The sequence below is a fragment of the Bactrocera oleae genome, chromosome 5 (genome assembly GCF_042242935.1).
Source record: "Bactrocera oleae isolate idBacOlea1 chromosome 5, idBacOlea1, whole genome shotgun sequence".
NCBI lineage: Eukaryota > Metazoa > Arthropoda > Insecta > Diptera > Tephritidae > Bactrocera > Bactrocera oleae.
Window position 1 is genome coordinate 29842232 of NC_091539.1, and position 6494 is coordinate 29848725.

Genomic DNA, 6494 nt, shown 5'->3' on the forward strand with positions numbered 1-6494 from the left:
TGTATGTTGCCCACAAGCTGCTGCCTCACAACATTTGCTAAAAATCAGAAATTGAAGACTTTGTCTGATGTTCACTTCAGAAAGGAGAATTGGCAACATGACCTATTGCGAGTTTAAATAATATTTATATTTTTGCATATTATGCACTATATATGGTATTAAATTAAAAAATTTATATAAAATTGCCATTCATAAGAAATCTTTAACTACTTCTATATATTCTATGCACACTGCATATAGTACTTTTACATGTTTACTTATTATCATTGTTTCATAGTTTTTCGATTTAGGCCATTTTATCTAAATATGACGCTATGAAAATGCAGCCCAATCGGTAATCGCAATATTTCAAAAGAGCATAAGTCAATTTTCAACAGCAAAGCCCTGCAAAAAGGACAAACGAGACAACATAGCCGATCGACATTGTCGTAAAATTGTCGATTGAAAAAAATTTTGTCAACTCCGCCACGATGCGCAAAATTCGGCGTCAATATGTATGCGAGCTCATATGTATATATGTATGTTTGTCGTCATTTGGTTACTTTCAACAACACAATGTCTGCGCGAACTCGCCGTTATTTCGTTGGTTTGCCACTATACACAGAGGCGTTCTAACTGAGGGCTCTTAGTATATTATTATGTTGCTTAATTTGTATTGAAAAATACTGATGCATTTATGAATTATTTTCGTACTATAATATATATTATATATATATATAAATACACATAAACTCATACCTATAATCGTTTTTAAACTAAATTCGATAAATAAAATATATATCTGAAATAATTATGTGGCAGTGCGCCCCAATCCCTCCTTGCCTGCGATCGTTCAACTCGCAAAAAGCAAAAAGTGTGGACAAAAGTCATTGCTTGTGCGGGGCAAGAAGAAGCAAGCATCAGCGTACGTGTACTTATGAATTACGCTTAGCCACCGTTTTATTGTTATCCTTTGTTTAATAAGCAATTGCTCACATAACGCACATACATAAGTTGGAAAAATTGCCTATTGAATGTTTATTTTATTATGAATTCTGGGGCTTTTACCGGTAATACAGCTTTTTAATTCAGAAGACTTTTCATAATTATAAATTTGTCATATCATAGAAATTGAAAACATAAATCTAAATAGGTATACGCAACGATTTTTCATATAGGAATATTCGTTGTGTCTATTTATAGCATTTCGCACATTGCGTGGTGTACTTTTACTTTTCGAAGTTATATTTTTCGATGTTCCCTCATCTGGAACTACAAATTAGTACTCAAAAAGTTTTCAGTTAACATTTGCTCCTTCTCTACTCATCAACATTCTCTGACAATATTCGAACTTTTCAGTCTAATCTGTGAAGTCAAACAGCTATTATTGTTTACTTGCTTCAAATGTTCATATGTCTGTATGTGAATATTCTTGAAATTGCCTTCTTTCATTCGCATGTCCAAATATATTTGCATATATGTACACATATGTACATATGTATGTCCCTCAATATGTCTTTCGCAAAAAATCAAACATTCGCGCAAGTGACAAAAAAACGTAGACGCACCATCATCGACCAATAATATTCAAGCGAACTCGCGGCTTATTTTCTAAGTATTTCATATTACAACGACAACAAATTCATTCATAAGGAACGTGCGCTGCTTCAAAGCAAAGTGCGTTCGTTCATAACTCTGCGCCGCGCTATTTTTTCTGTGCGCCTGGTAAACCACATTTGGTTTTCATATAGAATTCCTACCGCAAATGCGCGAAAATTAAAATGAATGAAATTGAATTTGAATGTCTTCAGTACAATTGAAGAATCAGCAAAATTTCAATTTTACAATTTGTATCACTGAAAATCCTACCATCCCCCTCGTATTTGTATGTTGCCCACACATTGGCAACATGACCTATTAGCGAGTTTAAATAATATTTATATTTTTTCATATTATGCACTATTTATGGCATTAAATTATAAAATTTATATAAAATTGCAATTCATAAGAAATCTTTAACTACTTCTATATATTCTAAGCACACTGCATATAGTACTTTTATATGTTTACTTATTATCATTATTTTATAGTTTGTAGATTTAGCCCATTTTATCTAAATACGACGCTATGAAAATGCAGCCCAATCGGTAATCGCAATATTTCAAAAGAGCATAAGTCAACTTTCAATAGCAAACCACTGCAAAACGGACAAACAAGACAACATAGCCGACCGACATTGTCGATTCAAACAAATTTTGTCAACTCCGCCAAATGCCCAAAATTCGGCGTCAATATGTATGCGAGCTCATATGTATATATGTATGTTTGTCGACAAAATCGTCATTTGGTTTTTTTCAACAACACAATGTCCGCGCGAACTCGCCGTTATTTCGTTGGCTTGCCACCATGCACAGAGGCGTGTCAAGTGAGGGCTCATAATATATTAATATGTTGCTTAATTTGTATTGAAAAATACTAATGCATTATGACTTATTGACGTAATATAATTAATAGATACGTAAAAATATAAATACAAATAAATTCATACCTATAATCGTTTTCAAACTGAATTCGATAAATAAAATATATATCTGAAATAATTATGTGGCGGTGCACCCCAATCCCTCCTTGCCTGCGATCGTTCAACTTGCTTCTCGCAAAAAGCAAAAAGTGTAGACAAAAGTCATTGCTTGTGCGGGGCAAGAAGAAGCAAGCATCAGCGTACGTGTATTTAAGAATGTATGTGTGATTATCACATTTGTGTAAATACGCATAAATAAGGGAATAAGCAATAAACCCAAACATATGAACATATTTTCCTGAAATATGTTAATTATCTCAGGAAGTTAAATATGCTATTAAAGTAATTGAATTATGATATGCTTAGATTCCAATTAATAAAATAAAAAATTAAATAAAATTTCAGTTTCATGAGTTTTAGGATTCGAACGTATAGGTTCGTATTCGGATTGTGCTTAACCCCTTCCCGCTTACGACCTCAGCCACCTCAAAAGTGGAAACGCGGCCGCTTAGCCATCGTTTTATTGTTATGGTTTGCTCAATAAGCAATTGCTCATTAAATGTTTATTTTATTATGAATTCTGGGGTTTTTGCCAGTAATCCTCCTTTTTAATTCAAAAGGCCTTTCCATAATTATAAATTTGTCATATCATAGAAATTGAAAACATAAATCTAAATAGGTATGCGCAACGATTTTTCATATAGGAATATTCGTTGTGTCTATTTATAGCATTTCGCACATTGTGTGGTGTATTTTTCTTTTTCGAAGTTATATTTTTCGATGTTCCCTCATGTGGAATTACAAATTAGTACTCAAAAAGTTTTCAGTTAACATTTGCTCCTTCTCTATTCTTCAACATTCTCTGCTTATGCTCTTTTGAAATATTGCGATTACCGATTGGGCTGCATTTTCATAGCGTCGTATTTAGATAAAATGGGCTAAATCGAAAAACTATGAAACAATGATAATAAGTAAACATGTAATATAGTACTTTTAGTGTGAATAGAATATATAGAAGTAGTTAAAGATTTCTTATGAATGGCAATTTTATATAAATTTTTTAATTTAATGCCATATATAGTGCATAATATGCAAAAATATAAATATTATTTAAACTATTAGGTCATGTTGCCAATTCTCCTTTCATCAGACAAATTCTTCAATTTCTGATTTTTAGCAAATGTTGTGAGGATGCAGCTTGTGGGCAACATACAAATGCGACGGGGATGGTAGGATTTTCAGTGATAAAATTGTAAAATTGAAATTTTCTCGTTTTACTGAAACCATTCAAATTGATTCATTCATTCATTTTATAAACTTAATTTCGCATATGTGTAGGAATTCTATATGAAAACCAAATGTGGTTTACCAGGCGCACAGAAAAAATAGCGCGGCGCAGAGTTATGAACGAGCGTACTTTGCTTTGAAGCAGACGCACGTTCCTTATGAATGAATTTGTTGTCGTTGTAATATGAAATACTTAGAAAATAAGCCGCGAGTTCGCTTGAATATTATTGGTCGATGATGGTGCGTCTACGTTTTTTTGTCACTTGCGCGAATGTTTGATTGTTTGCGAAAGACATATTGAGGGACATACATATGTACATATATGTAAATATATTTGGACATGCGAATGAAGGAAGGCAATTTGAAGAATATTCACATATAGACTTATGAACATTGAAGCAAGTAAACAACAATAGCTGTTTCAGTTCACAGATTAGACAAAGTAGCTTAAATATTATCGGCGGTGATGCTTGTATAGCACACTTCCTTATTGCAATGAAATGTTTTGCCTAAGTTCAAATCCTATCATATTTTTATATACTATTTTTTATTTTTAATAACCCTTTTTTATTGAATGACATTTTAATTCTATTTTCATATTATTTCCCTCATTACTTATATTTTCTTTTCATAAGTCAATTATTTTCCTTTTTATTATTTTAAGTTTTGTTTATGCGCATATCAAAGAACATCTGTGCATATGTATGTATGTGTATACATTTTGCTTATAGAGTGGTGTAGTTCGTTTCGTACCCTGATAGTTGTGGTGAAATTTTATTTTCGAACTTGCGCGTTTTCGATGTTCCTTCTTAGCAATTAACATTTTAGTACTGCTAACATTTGCTCCTTCTCTACTCATCAACATTCTCTGCTGGTACAGCTAACATTTGCTCCTTCTCTATTCATTTACGTTCTCTGATTTAACATTTGCTCCTTCTCTATTCATTTACGTTCTCTGATACGATAGCAAACGGATCGTAATTTATTTACAATTCACAATAGTTTTTAAATTTGCTTTGGATTGTATTTTTAGATCACAATAGATGTGGAGCTGTCAAAACTGTTGCAATTTTGAATAAACTAACAAAAGCAAATTCAATATCAAAAGGATCCGAATTTGTTATTTTATATATGAGCTCTAGTGAAAGTGATGGGGACATTGTATTAGCAACCCGTACCACGTGTGACTTTAGTAGTAGAATATAAGTAGGCAACCCGTACCAAGTGTGATTTTAGTAGTAGAATTTTCGTGGTAACCCGTACCAAGTGGGACATTTTTGCGTATGTATTAGTGAAAATCTTAGGATTGGTTACTTGTTGATGTATACCATTGTATAAGCCTACAAGTAGCCAAAGAATCAGCTGTTTTCCTATGTGTGTGAAACAGCCGTGATCACCTGATCGAATGTGCCTTTTTTTGACACAGAGTTTTAAATAAAAGGTTGCAGTTTAACAATTTGCACTTCAAATGGAAATATCTCGAAAACTATAAGTTTCCGGCTGCAATAATTTAATATATTCGTGATCTAGAGAATCTCGTCTCTCCAACCATACCCCTCTTAACCCTGAAATCGTGGGATGCTAAACGAAAGTTTTCCCATTGCTTTTCCTCACCACCTCTGAGGTTGCAATATAGGCGCGTTACCGATCTTTTTTGGGTGTTCGTTTCCCCAGGACTAAACCGGTAAACTAACAATTTAAATATTCAACAGACAAAGAATTTTCACTCACAAAAACATAAACATGTAAGTAAAAAAGATAAAATCGGAAACATATAATAATATTTAAATACAATAAATAATAATTTAAATAATACTTTGTAAATTTAATCTTTAGGAATTAAAACAATCGAAAAATATTTGAATATGGAATAAAAACATTCTTAAAGTTATTAATTTTAAAACATAACACGGCAACACACTATAGCAGATTTCTGTCATTTGGACGTTTTAGTAGTAGAATATTGTTTGTCAACCCGTACAAAGTGTGACTTTAGTAGCAGAATATTGGTTGGCAGCCCGTACCAAGTGTGATTTTAGTAGTAGAATTTTCGAGGCAACCCGTACCAAGTGGGATATTTTTGCATGTGTATTAGTGAAAATCTTAGGATTTGTTACTTGTAGATTTATACAATGATGTATACAATGGACGATGATGAGAAAATAGTGCGGAGGCAGCAGAGATCGGAACAATCCTTTGGCACTGTTGAATACAGTGTAGGTATACAAAAAACAAATTATGAAGCCTCATTAACAATTTCGTCTAACTTAAGAGGCTTTTGAATATGTCCTAAATAATACAGGTAGTGCTACAATTGGCAGCCACATCCCACTTTTGGCTAGTGGTAAGCAGTGACTATTTGGTTAGGATGTGTCAAAGCACTGTTTCGAAGCTGACATCACATGAGCTTAAAGAAATGGAAACGAAGTTGTGCCCACAGTTTATACGGTTTGCACCAGAGTATTCCCTTACATGGAAGGAATGGTTTGTGCAGCGGTAAAAAATCTCTGGAGATAAATTACTCAAATAGTAATATTGCTAAATATAATTAATTTTTAGTTATTGGATGCGTTGATGGTGTTCACATCGGCTTGCAAAAATCAGTAGACGAACATATGTACTTTAATACAAAAAGCTACCATAGCATCAACGCCATGATAGTAAAATGATATTAGAATATATTTTTTGAATAAATATGATATTTGTT